This window comes from Ceratotherium simum, chromosome 16 (genome assembly GCF_057802395.1).
Source record: "Ceratotherium simum simum isolate JZ-2026a chromosome 16, ASM5780239v1, whole genome shotgun sequence".
In the NCBI taxonomy this organism is placed as follows: Eukaryota; Metazoa; Chordata; class Mammalia; order Perissodactyla; family Rhinocerotidae; genus Ceratotherium; species Ceratotherium simum.
The window spans coordinates 58,115,547-58,133,905 of NC_141915.1; the positions used below are offsets into that span (position 1 = coordinate 58,115,547).

An 18,359-nucleotide genomic window follows, 5' to 3' on the forward strand; every position below is an offset into this window, starting at 1 on the left:
TTATGTGCTCTTCAAGATGGGGACACGTAGACAGGGAATGGCCTCCTCCAGCACGAACAACTTTCAAGGAGCCCCGCTGAGCATCCACTGCACGAAGGGGAAAGCTGGCCTGCTTCCATGACCCTTCATGAAAATGGAGACAATTCTTGGTTTCAAAATCTTCTCATGACTCGAACCAAAAGTTAAAAAGGGACTTTTAAATTGCACATCGCTCCTGACCTTATCTACGATTAATGTCTAATGTCTACAGAAGAGGAGCGGCGGAATGGAGGACCACGACGGGTTACCGAGCGCCGGGAAGGAACCGTGGAGTGTGCAGCCGGAGCGCCCGGTTCGGCCCGGACAGCCGTTTGCGCGGTGGGGGCAGTGCCGGTGTTCCAGGGGAGAGGGATGTCTCCCCGGGGGCTGTTGCGCAGCTAGGCTTGTTTGGCTCGCAGCAGGGCGCTCCCCGGGGAGCGGCTGCGCGCAGGGGCGGGCTGGGAGGCGCGCCGCGAGCAGGATGCTCCCGGGCCAGGCCGGCGCGTGTACGTGTGTGTGCACGGTGGGGAGGTGCAAGGCGTGTGCACGGCACGGGCGCGACGCGCGCCAGTGCGGGCGCTGGGCGCCGCTGCATAGAGGGCCAGCGCCACCGGCGGAAAATACCGCGCAAAACCTGGGCCCGGGAGCCGCGAGGCGCTGGCCGGGGGAACCGAGCGGACGCACTGGGCCGGGTCCGCGCCCCGCCGTCCAGCGTACTAACGTGGAGGCACAGCACCCAAAGACTGGGAAGGACGCCGCGGGGGTCGCCACGCACCTCAAGATGAGTGCGAGTCACCGAGACTAGCGCGCGCGCACTCTCACCCCGGCGCGCTCCCCACACGGTCTGGGAACCCGAGGCGCGACCGGGTATTAAGGGGGAAGGAGAGGGCGTGGCCTACCGAGACGAGCCAATGGGCCGGGGAGGGGCGCGCGGGGGCGGAGCACGAGTGCAGAGCGCCGATTGGCTAGTTGGCCCTCCGGTATGCAGATACAGTGGAGTCACGTGCCGGGGGCCGGGACGACTTCCTGTTGGAGGCCAACGCGGGGCGGGGAAGGGGGCGCGAGCGCCCGGTCTGGCTGGAGCGGGGGAGGGGGTTCTTGTCAGTTAGAGCAACAAGATGGCCGCGGTGGCAGCTCCGCACCTCAGCGCGACGGCCCCGGGAGCCGCAGCCGCCGCCGCCGGCCCCGCCGCCCCGCAGCGCTGAGCGCTGCCCCGGCCGCCCCCGCCGCCCCTGACAGGGCCGTCCCTGCGGCCGCCGCGCTCCTGCCGCCGCCACCGCGGGCCCGCCCGAGCCGGAGGCGGAGGGAGCGCAGCCGGCCGAGCGCCGAGCGCCGCCGCCGCCTCCTCGGATCCCGGGCCGCGTCGGAGCTGCCGTCCCGCCCGCGGGCGCGAGGAGCAGGGCGCGTCGCGGCGTCGCCGGGGCCGGACCTGGACCTGCCGGGACGCGCCGCCGCCCACCCGCTCGCGCCGCCGCCGCCGCCCGCGCCGGGACCTGAGCCCGTGGCGCCGGCGCTGAGCGGGCCCCCGCCGCCCGAGCGCCCCGCAGGCCCGGGGCGGCCGCTCGAGTGGTCCTCGCCGCCGCCAGGCCAGCGCCGCCGGAGCCCCGCCGAGGAGCCGCCGCCGCCGCCGCCGCCGGGGACGGAGCCCAGGTGAGCGCGGGCCGGGCCTCGAGCCGCCGCGGCTGGCCGAGCTGGCGGCGTCGCCTTTGTTCGGCCGGGCTCGGAGCGGAGGGTCGCGGTCCCGGCGGGCAGGGGTGCGCGGCGCGGGGCGGCGGGAGGAGCTGCCGCGGCGTGGCGCGGGGCCGGGGCGTGCGTGCGTGCGCGCGGGGAGAGGCTGGCGGGGCCCGGTGTGCGGGGAGCCCGCGTGATCGGCATGGGTGTGCGGCAGCATCAGCTGTGTGTGTGGCGTTCTGGTTCTTACACTGGTGCACTCGGTGGAATCAGGTTCTCCCCGAACAGGCACCGCGGATTTTGTGTTTCTGATGGCATGCACGAACCGAAGTGTTTTCGGGGTAGGGCCTCCCGTGCTGTTGTCTGAGGGAAGAGCAAGCCCCTGGCGTGCTCTGGAGGAGTGTGGGGGGCCCCGTGGCCCCCTGCGGGTCTGGAATCAGGTGGGCTGCTCCCGGTGTTGCAGGCTGCGGAGCGATGCGCACGAGGAAAGGGAGCCGCACCGCAGCCGTCCTGCGATCAGATCACGTAACCCGAGCGTCTCGGTGCCACCTTTGCTGGAGCGACGCCTCTTTCGCACCTTTATCTTGGGGATGAGATTTGGTTCATTGATTCGTAGCTATTAAAATGTGCACATGCTAATAGAGGGGTTCCCTGCCGGTTGACCTGGCGGAGAAACCATTGGCTTGCAGGTTCCACGGAGATTTGGGAATCTCACCGAAGATGCAGGATCGCTGTCTCGATGCCACGGGGCGGGGGAGGAGGAGCTGCAGATCCTGGCTGCACATATTGCGTTTTAAGGCACTCGACGGTATCCCTGATTCTGTACGAAATGAGTGGAATTGTCTCGAACCTTTGCCTCTGTCAAATGAAACCTCCATTTGAGTGGTCTGCTCGGTTGTATCTAGGCGTGAACTACGGATTCTGAACTCAAAATGGTGCTCTGTGGATGTCCAACTTGAGCGTCTTTAAGGAGTTGCAAGTTAGAGGCGTCTGACTGGTTTAATCCATTGTGTTGCTGAGGTTCGGGTTTTCTCCTCTATCCGGTATTCTCGTCGCTGTGCTGCGGCCGGTATAGGTGGTCAGTTAATGATGAGCACTGTGTGGAGGCTGCTAGGTCTCTGAGCGTAACTTGACTCTGCAGAAGGCTTATTTTATGCAAGTTATTTCCTACATTTAGAATTAACTATGGGGATGAGTCGAGACACTGGAAATGTGGCTTGAGTGATCTCAGAGGACAGTGGTGGCCAGTTTGAAACGTGTAGGGGGTGCTGACAATTATGTGCATTGATTCCAAACCTCCTGCGGTGCTGTGTGAAAGAATAAAGGATAAAACTTAGCAGATGGACTTGGTTGGCAGAGGGCACCTTGAAGAAATTTACATTATTCCATAACCGCAGAGGTGGTGAAGGTCTTCGAACACCTTTCAGTATGACACCCCTAGGATGCTTTGTTGGGGAAAGTGATGCGAAACGAGGTTTTAAAAATGACTAGCCCAATTATATTGTCCGAGTTAATTTTATTGTTGGTGTTCACAGAGATGATGATAATCTGGATAGTTGTTGCTTTGTTTACCTGTACTGAAAGGTGTTTTTTTCCCTCTGTAGAAAGTTTTTAATATTTCTATTTTCATAAGAATAGACATTCTTAGAACCTGATTTTGTTTCACATGTTGGATCTTGAGAAATTGATAGCCTAGAAAATGATAATGGTAAAATTATTGGTTAAGTTATACTTACAGTGACACATAATAATTTCTTCAAACTAGCACTTCCTCAAGCAGCAGAATGGATCTGTGGGTCCCAGATATTATATATATATGTATATTCAGACTTGATTTTATTATGAGGATCTAGTTTTAGAAGTCTGATTCTAAGTCTTCCATGCTTCTTGTTTAAATCAAAGACCTTATTGACTATACCTCTGTTTTACTATTAAGGTATGAAATTATTTAGGTTACCACTGAAGCTGTCATAAGACTGAATCCTAACTATTTCATTTTTGATTGTGGCATTTAAATATTTTAGTAGCAACGTGGGATACATGTAAAGGTTGATTTTAGGTTTTCCTCCTTTCAGTGTATATTATTGTTCTTTTTCAAGTGGCATATGTTTTAACACTTTGACACAGATTATTGTGTAACAGATTTATATTTATACTTAGTTGGCTCAGAAATCTTAGAACAAATAGTTGCATTAGAGTGCTGAATAATTATGGTGGAAAGTGGGGTGAACTGTTTCATTTGGCTCTCAATGATTAACATATAACTAAGTCATGAGGGGAATATAGGAAACTTTAAATCACAGTATTTCTCACCACCACCACCTTTTTGTTAAACAGCTGGCTTTACTGAGATAAATTTGTGCTTTTCCAAATGCTGTCATCTGGCTCACTTCCAAAACCAAGCTGGAGGAGGAGGAGGTCAGGGCTGTAGTGGGGCAGCCTTTTTCCTTAGTGAGGAGAGCTTTCAGTTGGAAAGAAATGGAAGATAAAATTCCTACAGTACTGGCTGAGAATGGGGTATTTGCATTACTTCCCCAGCTCCAAGTGAGGGCAACGAGGTCCTGAATGTAAACTTACTCTTGCTTGACTCAAGCAAGTGATGCTAATTTTAAATTTAAAAAAAGATTACTAGCGGAAATTAGTTTATTTCTCCATTATTTGATTTGAGTATATAGAATGTCTTTGGCATCGTATAACTTCTCTAACAACTTAACATTTTAAGGCTTAAGAGCCATTTTAAAGACGCTTTATGGGTCTTTTTGGCCTTCCCCAGGAGGAATTAGATCCATGAGATTGCATGCTTATGTTTTAGATGACTGTTTACCACTCAGGCAGGGTTTACTGTGCAAAGGTGATATCCGAGAAGATTTTATAAGAAAGAAAATAGATTGGCTGTGAAGTCTGAGGCTGTTCCACATATCAGAATAGCATATGAGATCATTAAGGTTTGGGAATGTAGCGAACAAAGATTACTTAGCCGGAGCAACTGAAGCCCGTGGGAGAAGCAAGAGAAATGGAGAGGCGGAGAGGTGACGGGACAAATTTATAGAAGATCTTGGAAGCAGAAGGATATGTTGAGGGAGCAGGAGGTGGAGCCCTGAGCAGGCAGTGCTTGGAAGGTACTAAGTAAGTGGGGGGGAGAGCCAGGTAACTTTGTTTTTGCTTGTTTTGTTTTTGTTGTCTTTGAAATTGTTTTTGGCTTCCTATTCGGCATTCTGAGACAATCGAGTAGGTTTTTACCTTTCCTTCCAGCTTTATTGCGGAGGGTCTTCTGATGTTTTAGATGAGCTGTAAGGAAATCTTTTGAAAAAGTACTGGTGCTGTGGTCTATTTTGTACAATAACTGGTTTCACAATGAAGGTGACTGGATTTTATTTGCTTAATTAAGACAGCTAACATCTTAATAATTTTGTTTGAAGATGTCGTAGATTTAAGAGCAGAATCTCAAATGAGAACTGGCCTTTTTTTAGGTAGATTTTTACAGATTTTCTTGCTTTAAACCAGTCTAATTATGACTATCTAAATTTTTACAAATTAGCTTTTAAATAATTGTGCAGTCATGAGGCGAGCATTCTTTATTTTGCAAATAATATACAGTAAGCTTTCTTTAAATAGATTTTAATGCAGTAAAGGTATTCTTGATTTTAAACATTCAGGTTATACATAACTTTTCAGGAATGTAATTCCCTAGAAACATAAAGGTTATTTGTTGTCAGAGAGAACTATATAGCTTTGTGTAGAGATTGTATGTGTGATGTTGAAACGAAGAAATGTATAATCCTTGCCCAGTGAACTTGTTTGAATAACTCGATTAAAATAATCCTGTAAGTTTTCTGTTGTGCAAATTATGCATTTGAACTGTAACTTATTCAATGAAAAGTGAAATATGTATTTTTTTAATTCTCCAACTGGGGTGTGACAAGGTTTCGCGTGTTAAAAACCTGGTGAAAATTCATACCCTTTATCCCATTTTTGGAGTTTTTTAAAAAATGAATTCTTTTCTTGGCCACAGATGCTTTCAGAGTATGAAGAAGCTATTGGGGGGATGGAGAGCTGTTTGTTAAGAATGCATTCTTCCTCTGTAGCCCTCAAAAGACTATAGAGCTGTGTGCAAAGCTAGACAATCTGGGCATCCAGCCATAAAACATCACTGCTGTAGCACAGATAGTTGTTCGCACCCTCCTGAGCCCTCCATGGCTGCAACCCACAACAGAAGGAATGGCCTTGGGAAAGCAGCGTTCGCTGCTATTTTGAACTCTTAATATTCTATGTGGCTCTGGAAGTTACAGCTATTCATTGGGACTTTGGTTTTCTAGGATATAGTCATGCATGATTAAGGATGGGCAAGAAGATAGCTTCTGAAATATGTCTCTTCTAGGCCAATGGATTTAAACATGTCCTCTGGGAAATAAGGAGTAGCAAGTGTCTGTCCCATGGTCTTCCTCTCCTTATTTGCCTCTTTGTCATAACACTTCTTTCCTGTTGGAGAACCACCTGCCTGGAGACACACAGGATCACTCGGCCACAGGACCCAGGGCCCAAAGAGTCTTCCAGAATCTGTCTTCCAGAGAGCCTGTTGGATGGATTGGTCTGACGGGGCTCGGTGCCCACTTTACTTCCTCATAAACCTTTATTGACACAAAAGAATTTTAAATTTTTTGTACAGAAATACGAAAATGAAAGAGTGTACAAATAGGTCACCTCATCACCACTATAAGGTTACAGCATTTTCTGTGACCAACATCTATTTGTGTAAACCCAGATGGTCTCCTGTGATCCTCTAGAATACAAACACCTGAACAGGTCTTTTTTTCTTTAAAGACTCTCTGGTTTCCTTCTTTGGCATGTTTTAGAAATTAATCTTCTATTATATCTTCATAATGTCCTTCCTCTGAAGGCCTGAACTACAAACCTACAAAACCACAATATCACATCAGATTATTCTCAGCAGCGGGATAACTCCCATCTACGGTTGAGTCCTTTCTAAAGTGCAGAGTGGCTAGTGCCAAACGCAAATTAGTGCCAAGGTGGTTAGTGGGAATATGCACATTGTTGGATTCATTTTATGTGTACAGTCTAGGTTATTAAGACTAAAATCAATTGCTTGGGTTGAGCCTGGCAAAGGCATTGTTTACTTTTTATTTCCAAAGATAATTTCTTTTTAATTACTCTTTTAATAAGCAGGGAAAATCTAAGTTAAAATAGCAACCAGGAATTAAAGTAAGATCTGAAATTGGGAAATGAAGTGTAGGCACAACTTACCACTTTTCTAACCATTTGTGCTGTGAAAATATGTTAACAGCAGAGTTGTTCAGAAATTCCGGGGTGGGGAGGTGCAGGGTTACTCCTCTGATTGCATTTTATTTCTTACGCTATAGATGAAAAATGAAATGCCGAGGGGGAGGGGAAAGAGCATGTAGGAGGGGAATTTAATAGGCTTTGTTCTTCAGGAGGCTGATGTTTTAAATGAGATTTTCTCAGGTAGGGAGATGAGGTGAGGGAAGAATGTGGTGGCTGTGTGGAAGCAAGTACATTTGAGTCCCTGAGGACAACTGAGAATCGTGAGGTGGGGTTGGGAGTAGTTACAAAGCATCCTTGCAGGTAACCAGATCTCCACTTAAAAATAATCTTTAAATAGGTACAACTAATATTTGAGCATTTCCTGTGTGATAGTGTGCCAAGGACCTGAGTATTGCCTTATTTAATCCTCATAGCTCTCCTAGAGAATGGTTGCTTTTATTAATTCCATTTTACTGATGTGGAAAGGGAGGACAGAGAAGGAAGTAATTTCTACAAGATCCTACAGTTTGTAGGAAGTGAAGTCAGAATTTAAACTGAGTCCACACATCAAAGCCCTCCCACATGGATAAATAGCTTGGATTATTTGAGTAGATTTTTAATTAGTCTCTGTTCCTCTGGTCTGTATCCCACCGATCCATCTGCTAGTATTAACTCTGAATGCTTTCTGGGCACTTGATATGTGTTATCCATTCCTCAAGAGCAGCTTGCAAGGTAGGTACTGTTATTGTGTTTATTTTCTAGATGCGGAAGCTCAGGCTGATGGAAGTTGAATAATTTGCCCAAAGTCAGAGCCTTGGTAAATGTGTCTAGGCCCTCTGATGCTGGAATCTGAGCTCTTTATCATCCCCCTGTGATGTCTTCTAAAGCCCAAGCCTGGTCACATCATTCCTTCCTTTACTGCACAAAAGGTTAATGCCCTCTCTGTGCAGTGGCCACAGTGAAGGAGCTGGACATCTCCCTGCCCTCCCAGAGTTGTCCTACTAGTGAGGGAGACAGGCACCAAACAAGTAGAAAACAAAAAACCAAAAAACCTGAGCTAGCAATTAAATGTTGTGATGCTTCCTTAAGTTAACAAAAATATGTGGTAGTATTTAATTATAAAGCCATAGACCATATCTCCCCTCTTGAAGATGCATATTAACATATTGGGTGCTAGGAGCAAGAGGAATATGTTTGCCTTTATTAGCCCAGTCTTTCCCAAACTTATGTGACCACTGAACATTGTTTTCCCTTCATACTACCTTTTAGTTCAGTGGAACGGACTTCGGGATGTTCAGAAGAGGGAGAGGACCCATGGGTCACAGTGGTCAGGCACAACTTCACTTGATAGAATTTGGCTGGATGGAAGGGATAGTCTAACAAGGAGACGAATTGGCAAGCCACGTTTGGGGAATATTTTGGAAAGTGCCTAATATCGCAACTGGGACTCAGAATTTTTGAGTAAATGAACCCTGAGGCCTGGCTATAAGTGAAGGTTTTGTGTTGGCAATAAGGTTTAGAAGGGGCTCTATGGGTAGAACTTCCATTCTTTGGCTGGTTGGGAACTATTGATGGTTGTTGATGAGCATGATATGAACCAAGTAGTAGATTAGAAACTTCCCTTGAGCCGAGATATAGCAGATGGTTGGAGGGGAAATCGGAAGCATGAAAATCATGGCTACTGTAGTTGTCTATGTAAGGTGATGCAGGCTTGGACAAGCATAATGGTAGGGTGGAACTGAAAAAGTGTTGGAAGAATCAGCAGGGCAAAACAATACAGAATGATTGGTGTGGGCTGTTGGAATGAATGAGTTCTAAGAGGTTGGGCATATAGTGCTTGCTGCTGTTTCTGGAATGTTCCAGAGAAGCTTAAATTAAGTAAATAGGGAAGCTGATGTTAAAATGTTTGGTTAAATGCATACAGTGAGTCCAGCATTTTAAAATGCTGATGGGGAAAGATGACACATAAGATAACTGTTTTAGGAGAGTTTATTGTATGAGGTTCTGAGGTAGAGATTTGACTCACAGCATAAATCCCAATATGCAATGAGCCATGTAATAATAGGGTTCTTCTGTTAATTATGGTGAATACTCTCAATGAAATCAAATTTTCTTAGTACCATACCCATAAAAAAAATCTTAACTCGGATTTTATATAACAGTCCCAAATATATTGTAAACTTCATGGATATAGAATATTGACAGAAAAGAGAGATAACAAAAGTTCAGTATTTCCAGGAAACATAAGATCAGATTATAACATAAATAGTATACCAATGTTAGTAGTGGCTGTGTTGAAGTTACTAGAACTTTTTAAAGGTTAGATAAATTTAATAAATTCTTTAAACTTAAGTGATAATAGATTTTTTTTTTTTTTTGGTGAGGAAGATTGGCCCTGAACTAACATCCGTTACCAATCCTCCTTTTTTTGCTTGAGGAAGATTGTCCCTGAGCTAACATCTGTGCCAGTCTTCCTCTATTTTGTATGTGGGATGCCACCACAGCATGGCTTGACTAGTGGTATGTAGGTCTGCGCCCAGAAGCCGAACCCATGAACCCTGGGCCACGGAAGTGGAGCACGCAAACTTAACCATTATGTCACTGGGGAGGCTCAGATTTTTTTTTTTAACAAAGAAAAAATTAAAACAACAAGATGGACTTTTTTTCTTTTCTTCCCATAGAGTGGGATGGGAAAGCTTTAAAACAGACAAAAACAGTTATTTACTTACCAGTTAGATTATGAATAAGAACCTTAGCCACTGTGGTACTTTTGTATGTATTATGGTTTTATATTTGATTGATGGCATTATTTATTCTCCCTGTTCATTTGGGATTCTAAACCCCAGCATAGCCCCTTGCAGATAGTGCTTTGCAAAAAATGTTCATTGTCATCATCATTTCTCTATTAGATTTTGAGTTACTCGATAGCAGAGATAATAACGTTTGTCTTTGTAATATCTACAGTATTTTGTGAGTACTAAGATAAAAATGTTCAGTTTTATTTTGAGGCATCTGTTTCTTCCCAGATGTTGCTTCCACAAATGATAGTAGGGGCAAGGGGGCAGGGAAGAGGATGATAAGTGAATACTTTTCCTCTGTTTCTAGTTTTGATCCAGATTATAAAAAGTGGGAAGACATTTCTGTAAAAATCTGTGTCACCTTGAACTTAGAATGCTTTAGTTTATTAATAGAGTAAGCTAAAAGTACCCTGCCTTTGATATATGAGTAGCATATGAATGGGTGATAACTGTCTTTCTTCTACTTCAGCTACTTCCTATTCAATCTCAAATCACAGCTGGAAAGCAATTTCCCTCACTTGACCCGTTTTTCTTCGGTATTATATCTTTCTTCTGACTCTTCAACACACAAAGTTTGAAGGAATGGAGTGTTGTAAACCCTTGTAGATTTATAAGGTATGGAGATTCAGACACGTGCTTTGGAATAAGCATACTATCTGTTGTTTCAGTATTTGGCTCTCTGGTTGGAGGGATAACAGTTTTGCTTCTTTGATATCACAGTTTTCAGAAGAGATTTATGTTAAATGACTGAGCTTCATAGAGAGACATATGGATATAGAAAAAAATAGATGTGGGGGGGTAAGGATCTTTAGTAACATGGACAATTTAAGGATGTTATAATTTTTTTTTTTTATAATTTTATTTATTTATTTTTCCCCTAAAGCCCCAGTAGATAGTTGTATGTCACAGTTGCACATCCTTCTAGTTGCTGTACGTGGGTCGCGGCCTCAGCATGGCCGGAGAAGTGGTGCGTCGGTGCGTACCCGGATCTGAACGCGGGCCGCCAGCAGCGGAGCGCCGCGCACTTAACTGCTAAGCCACGGGGCCGGCCCAGGATGTTATAATTTTAGTAAACATGCATGCAGTAAGCCTGACATTAATATACCCATATTATAAAATGTCTGTTTATCTGGAGACCTAGGTCTCCTGAATTTGTCCCCAAAGTTAATCTATTAGTGTTATCATTAGCACCTCGATTATTCACAGGTATGACATGCTGTCATGTGATAACATTTATGTCACATCTGTGGCTTATAGACTGCTTGAATTGGCTTCTGTCCTTGCCAGCTCAAATTCTAAATGTCCTAACACACATAATACCAGTCTCCTTCATGAAACTGTCTCTATCTTCACTCGTGTAAACTTTCTCTTCTCTATCTACACTCTTGCCTTTGATGACCTCGTTTAGTCCTGTGACTTTATTTTTATTTATTTATTTATTTTTTGTGAGGAAGATCAGCCCTGAGCAACATCCAAGCTAATCCTCCTCTTTTTGCTGAGGAAGACTGGCTCTGAGCTAACATCTATTGCCAGTCCTCCTCCCTTTTTTTCCCCAAAGCCCCAGTAGATAGTTGTATGTCATAGCTGCACATCCTTCTAGTTGCTGTCTGTGGGACACGGCCTCCATGGGGCTGGCCCCGTGTCCTGTGACTTTAAATATCACACATATCCTGAAGACTCTAAGTTTTATATCGCCAGCCTGGACTGCTCCCCAGACTCGATATTTGCATATCCAGTTGCCTTCCCCACATCTCCACAGGACTGTTAAATGAGCATTTCCACCTCCCAGGTCCCCAGGTCCTTGCTGAACTCCTGCTCTTCCTCCACTGCCACCCTGCTTGCCCTCCTCCCCATCTTACTCGAGAGCACTTCTATCCTTCTACTTGCTCCAGTCAGAAACTCTGGAGTTCCCCTTGGCTCCCCTCTTTCTCTCCATGTGTAATCCATAAGAAATTAAACAGCTGAAAATTCCCAGTTTAAGAATATACTCTAGGGGCCGGCCCGGTGGCTTAGCGGTTAAGTGTGTGCGCTCCGCTACTGGCGGCCCGGGTTCGGATCCCGGGCGCGCACCAACGCACCGCTTCTCTGGCCATCCTGAGGCCGCGTCCCACATACAGCACCTAGAAGGATGTGCAACTATGACATACAACTATCTGCTGGGGCTTTGGGGAAGAAAAAAAAAGAGGAGGATTGGCAAGAGATGTTAGCTCAGAGCCGGTCTTCCTCAGCAAAAAGAGGAGGATTAACACGGTTGTTAGCTCAGGGCTGATCTCCCTCACAAAAAAAAAAAAAAAAAGAATATCCTCTAAAGCTAAAGCAGCTAAGACAGTGTGGTACTGGCATATGGACAGACATAAAAACAAATGGAGCAGAATTGAGTGTTCAGAAGTGAATGTGTACATTTATGGTGAACTGATTTTTGACAGGTGCCAAGGCGGTTCGGTTGGGAAAGGAGTGTCTTTTCAATAAATTTTCTGGGACAGTAGGATATACATATGTAAAAAGTAAAGGTGATTTAGACCCATATCTCACACCATACACAAAAATGAACTCAAAATGGATCGTTGACTTAAATGTAAGGACTGAAACTATACAACCGTTAGAAAAAATGTGGGAGAAAATCCCCATGACCTTTGGCTAGACAGAGTTCATAGATACAGCACCAAATGCATGATCCATAAAAGAAGAAAGTTGATAAATTGGACTGTATCAAAATTAAAAACTTTGTGCTTCAAAAGACGCCATTAAGAACATGAAAAGACAATCCACAGACTGGAAGAAAATATTTGTAAATCATATAGCTGATAGAGGATTTGTATTCAGAATATATAAAGAACAACTCTCATAACTCCATAATAAGACAAAGTACCCAGTTAAAAAATCGGCAAAAGATTTCAGTAGACACTTCACCAAAGAAGATATACAAATGGCTAATAAGCACATAAGATGCTCAACATCATTAGACATTCAGGAAATGAAAATTAAAACCACAAGATACCGCTTCACATCCACTAGAGTGGCTACAATCAGAAGGACAGGCAATGACAAGGATGTGGCGAAATGGGAACCCTCATACTGTTGGGAATTGCTTAGTGCAGCAGCTTTGGAAAACAGTTTGGCAGTTTCTTAAAAAGTTAAACATAAATTTACCATATGACCCAGCAGTTCCTCTCCTGTGTATCTACTCAGTACAGATAAAAACATATCTTCACACAAAAACATGAACATGAATGTTATTCCTAGTAGCCAATAAGTGGAAACAATCCAAATGACCATCAACTGGATAAACAAAATGTGGATATCCATACAATGGAATGTTATTCAGCAATAAAAAGAATGAAGTACTGATACATGCTACCGTGTGGATGAACCTCAAAAACATCATACCAAATGAAAGTAGCCAGATTTCATGTATATGATATTTCCAGAAAGGGCAAATCTGTAGGATCCCAAGGTGTATTAGTGGTTGTCTCGGGCTAAGAATGAGAATGGGAATTGGCTGCAAATTGGCACGAGGGATTTTTGGGAGGTAATGAAAATGTTTGAAAACTGGATTATGGTTATGGCTGTAGAACTTTGTAAATTTACTATGAATCTTTTTTTAGAGGGAAAAAACCTATCTTTAATATCTTAAGGCTTTGATACATGTTAAAATGTATATACTTATTATCAGACATTTTCATCTTATTTTTTATTAAAAATCTGAGGATTTTTTTGTGTGTTTTGTTTATGCTTGGTTTTATTTTGGGTTTATATTACCATTGCTGTTTAATGTTCTTTATAGTCAAGGTGATACTGAATTAGCAACAGTATTATTAACCAGCATTGTATCTTGTGTATCTGCTGTGTTTCCAAGAATAAGTCTTAACTAATTTACACTATTTAAAATTCACGGGCCGGCCCTGTGGCTTGGTGGTTAAGTGCGCACGCTGCAATGCTGGTGGCCCGGGTTTGGATCCCGGGTGCGCATCGAGGCACCACTTCTCCGTCCATCCTGAGGCCGAGTCCCACATACAGCAACTAGAAGGATGTTCAGCTATGACATACAACTATCTACTGGGGCTTTGGGGGGAAAAAATAAAATAAATAAAATCTTTAAAATTCACAGATCTGTGGGGTTTATAGCAGAGAACACTGAGATCCAAAGAGGCAGTGTGACTTGCCCAAGATCGGATAGTCCTGCGTTCAAATCTTGCACAAAACTAGTTTTACGCCTTTTGGCATAGGTAAATGAACAAAGGAAAGGACGATTTATAAAACAGATTAGTAAGCAAACGTATTTTAAAAATTTATCTTGCCAATAATCAAAGAAAGGCAAATTAAAGAAACCAGAAAAATTTTTTTAAATAATTTTATTTTATTTATTTTTTTCCTCCAAAGCCCCAGTAGACAGTTGTATGTCATAGCTGCACATCCTTCTAGTTGCTGTATGTGGGACGCGGCCTCAGCATGGCCAGAGAAGCGGTGCGTCAGTGCGTGCACTTAACCGCTAAGCCACGGGGCCGGCCCCAGAAATTTTTTTGAAAATAATTCAGTTGGCAGAGTTTAACTATAATCCTAAGGAGAATGAGAAAAGAAATTCTTCCAGTCATATGTTACTAGTGAGAATGAATACAAACCCCTTCAGGCAGTGAAAATGATAATACATATCAAAAGACTCAAATACCTCGTTACCCCTGGTGAAGTTATTTTTTTAGCATCTTTATTAAGGGTTTTTTAGAAACATAATAAACTACACATATTTAAAGTATAGCATTCAATAAATTTTCATATATGTGTATACCTGTGAAACCATCCCCACACAATCAAGATAATGAGCATATCCATTGAGGTAAAGTTTCGAAGTATGTTGGTGGGAGTGGTGGGATAGTGCACTGGAGGAGATAAGAAGCAAAATAAAAACCACTGAGTAACCGCTGGAAAGATGGTGGTAGAGGGAATGAGGACGCCTCCCTTATTTTGCCCGTGAAGCTACACACAGCACTGTTTTAAATATTTGTCATTCTTGTAGGAAGGTAATTATCTCTTACATATTGTTTAATCAAACCTTTCCTTTTGGGTGTAAAATCTGTTCTTTTAAAAATATGGAAAAACATTGTGGTCAAGATACTTTTGGACTTCATATATAAGTAAAGTTTCAACAACAAAAGTGGGAGCCAACATACAGTTGCCATTCTTTGGTCTTGCCGCTTAGACGTCTGAATAAAAACCACCACCATCCACTCTTATTATTTGATAAAATAAAAGACATTCCCATGCAAAGAAGTAGAAAGGACACCATCTTAGAGGAGAGTCCTGTCAATTGAGTGAATGATGTAACGTTATGAAAAGTTTACCTCATCGTCCTTATTTTTCTCATTCTGTGGACTTAGGGAAACATTCTCATCAACTGATACCCAGCATTTGAGGACCACTGGTATAAGCATAATCTTCGGAGTTGTCAATTCTGGGCTAGATTTCTAGGAATGCCGCTTCTTCGCTGGGTGACTTTGGGTTTATTTTTTAATTCCTCTGAGCTTTTGTTTGCTCATCTGGAAGAAGTGGATAATAATGCCTACTGCAAGGTTGTTGTGTGGATTAAATGAGATAATGCATAAATTTGACACATTGTAGGTACACATTGTCTTCCCTGTATTTAGCCTTGCAAAGTCTATTCCTCGCGGTCACACATTTGCACTGTCATTATCTATTTGTGTGTATATTATTGTAATTTCAGAGGAGTGACTAGGGTTTGGAGAGTGGTGTTATTTTAATGCTGTCATAGACATGACCATGGTAATCACTCGGGTGTGATTTGTAAGGTGTGGGAGGGAGTTGTTTTACCCTGAAAACATCCACAAGTGCTGGCATATAAAATTATTGTTTGAGCGGGCCAGCCCTGTGGCTTAGTGGTTAGGTGCGCACGCTCCACTACTGGCGGCCTGGGTTCGGATCCCGGGCGCGCACCAACGCATTGCTTGTCCGGCCATGCTGAGGCGGCATCACACGTACAGCAACTGGAAGGATGAGCAGCTACAACATACAACTATCTACTGGGGCTTTGGGGAGAAAAAGGGGAAAAAAACAATTATTGTTTGAGCAAAAGACGTGGGATAGAGATTGAATTTGTATTCTTTGTAGACTGTTAGGATTTATTCTTGTGATAATCATATTGTCAGTTTAATTTACTGTATTTCACACAGAGAAGCCCCAATCAGGGTTCCAGAAATGCTTATAAATTAGTTTCTTGTGGTATTTAATTATCGTTATGTGGTAAAGCTTTATTCAGTAAGGTGAGACACCTAAGAAGTATACAGTCACTTAGTCACTTTATATATAAAACTTGGATTTTTCCCTTTGTTTTAGAGGTAGGCTAAAAAGAGAAAAAATAGAATGCTTAACATGTTGCTACTTGGCATACAAATTCTGTAAATTATTATACTACAAGTGTTTCCAGTTGGTGTTTATGTTATGATACTTATACTTCCTTTCATAACGATTATGTGTATATATGTATTTCTTTCTCCTATTAGATTATAAACTCCTTGAAGGCAGGATTCATTAATTCTTTTCATCTTTTATAAAACTTAGCTTATTAACTTATACATTGTAGGCACTCTGTAAATATTGTTTGGTTGATTGAATAATTATATCTTCATGTGTGTTAGATTACTGACTTCTGCTGGTACCAACTTGTCAAAGTTTGATGAAATTCCTAGGGATGAGGGAAGTGGAGTGAGCGATAATATCCCCTTTTCAGATCCACGAATATCTTTCCTAGATCCCTACTCTCCAGTCATTTTAAAGCTTTGAGTAATGAAAAGCAACTCCCTGACTCAGAAATCTAGATATTTATGACATGGTGCAAAACAAAAAGACACCTTTTAGGTCAAAAGGAAACCAACATTTATTGAGTCCTAGCTTTGTGCTAGAACAGGATCTTAACTTTTTAAGTAGTCACAGAACCCTTTGAGAATCCAGAAAACCTAAATAGAACAAGGAAATTTTAATTATAAAAGAATTTATCCCCCCAAAGTTTCTCCTTTATAGATGTTAATCAATTAAATTTTTTCATGCTTTTTTCTATTTACTATGTAAATTGCCTTAGAACTTAAAGAAGGAAAGCTATCCAGTTTACTTTGTGAAGCAACATAATTATGATACCCAAAGCATGAAAATGATAGCAACAAAGCTAACTTGAGAGTTCTATCAGATAAATATAACCTGAGAACCTTAAATAATTTATCAGAAAGTATAATTCATTAGTATTAGTATTATTTCTTTAAAACCTCTTTCTAAAGAGAATTTGAAACAAATGCAGCAGCATGTTAAATGAGTAGAATAATAAGACCAAGTAAGGTTTATCTTGAGAATGCAAAGAACCTTACTAATATTCCACTCTAGTAGTAGATCAAGTAAGAAAATTCATAGCATTATCTCGATTGCTACCTGGAAAGTCATTGAGTAAAATTCAGTATCCTTTGGGACTTCTGCTTCTGGCTAGGCAGGCTAGCTGTGTCAGACCAACCCTGCTGCCAAAAACTAAAAAAGCGTGGTAGAACATAAAAGGCAACTATTTGAAGGCATTGGAAGCTACTGGAGCAATGAGGACTTTGAGGGGCCAAGATCCCGGAGAGAAGCGAGGTCCAAAGAGGCAGAATAAACATTTGGTGTCACATGATCCCTCAGAGGCATTTGCCGGTTCAAATGCTGAACAGAAGACTGAGGCTGAGACGCTGAGTAGGGTGTTAAGCAGCCGTATGAGGCTGGGCCACAAAACTGGAGTTCAGGGATGGTAGAGGAGGAAGGACCCTGGCAAACTTCCCAGGCTTTTGGTTGGAACCCCCCAAACCCCCCACAAAAAAGTTTTACCTAGGAGTAATGGTGAACATTAAGGATGATCCTGAAATCTAGCCCTCACAAAAACAAAAACTTAGTTTTGAATTGTCTGAAATAGATTAAGAGATTCACCTCTGCTATTAAGTGCCTGTCAGAAGGCAAAGAAATCCTCTCTAGAGGAAGGTAACATTATCCAGAGCCTCAAAATAGCTCCACAGTTCTTCACATGCAGTGACTAACATTCAGTCAGAAACATTCAAACAAAAATATATAAAAAGACTGAAAATCAAGAGAAAAGACAGGCTGTAAGGACACCCACAAAAGATCCAGATATTAGGGTTATCACACTTGGACTTAAAGACAGCATTGATTAATATGCTCAGAAAAGTAAATGACAAATGGAGAATTTCAGCAAAAAACTATGAAAAAACATAGAATGGAAATTGTGGAATTGAAAGGTACAATAACAAAAGGGTTTCATAGATTAGTCGTAGCTGAAAAGAGCATTAGTGAACTAGAAGATAGATCAGAAGAAAATATCCACACTGAAGCACAGAGACAAAGGATGAAGAAAAGAAAAACACAGAAGAGACAAATGGGACACTATTAAAAGTCTAAAATACTTATGATTGGACTCTCAGAAGGAGAAGAAAAAGACTAGATCAGAAGCAATATTTAAAGAGATAATGACTAAGAATCTTTCAAAACTGATGAAAGCTATCAAGCCACGGATTTAAGAATCACTATGGACCTAAGCAGAATAAAAACCAAAAA

General features: G+C 42.9%; 1 protein-coding gene across 5 annotated transcripts in view; it reads left to right on the top strand.

Annotated features, from left to right (window-relative positions):
- Positions 1-1,174: 1,174 nt before the first annotated feature.
- TNRC6C (trinucleotide repeat containing adaptor 6C) overlaps positions 1,175-18,359 on the top strand; it is a 148,440-nt gene continuing 131,255 nt past the window's right edge. For 3 of the 5 annotated variants that reach the window (XM_087441688.1, XM_087441684.1, XM_087441686.1), the window contains exon 1: positions 1,175-1,668. The gene's annotated coding sequence lies outside the window, so the exon portion shown is untranslated. Of the gene's footprint in view, positions 1,669-13,607; positions 15,251-18,359 lie in introns of those variants that run through there. The other 2 variants (XM_087441689.1, XM_087441685.1) reach the window with 2 other exon arrangements.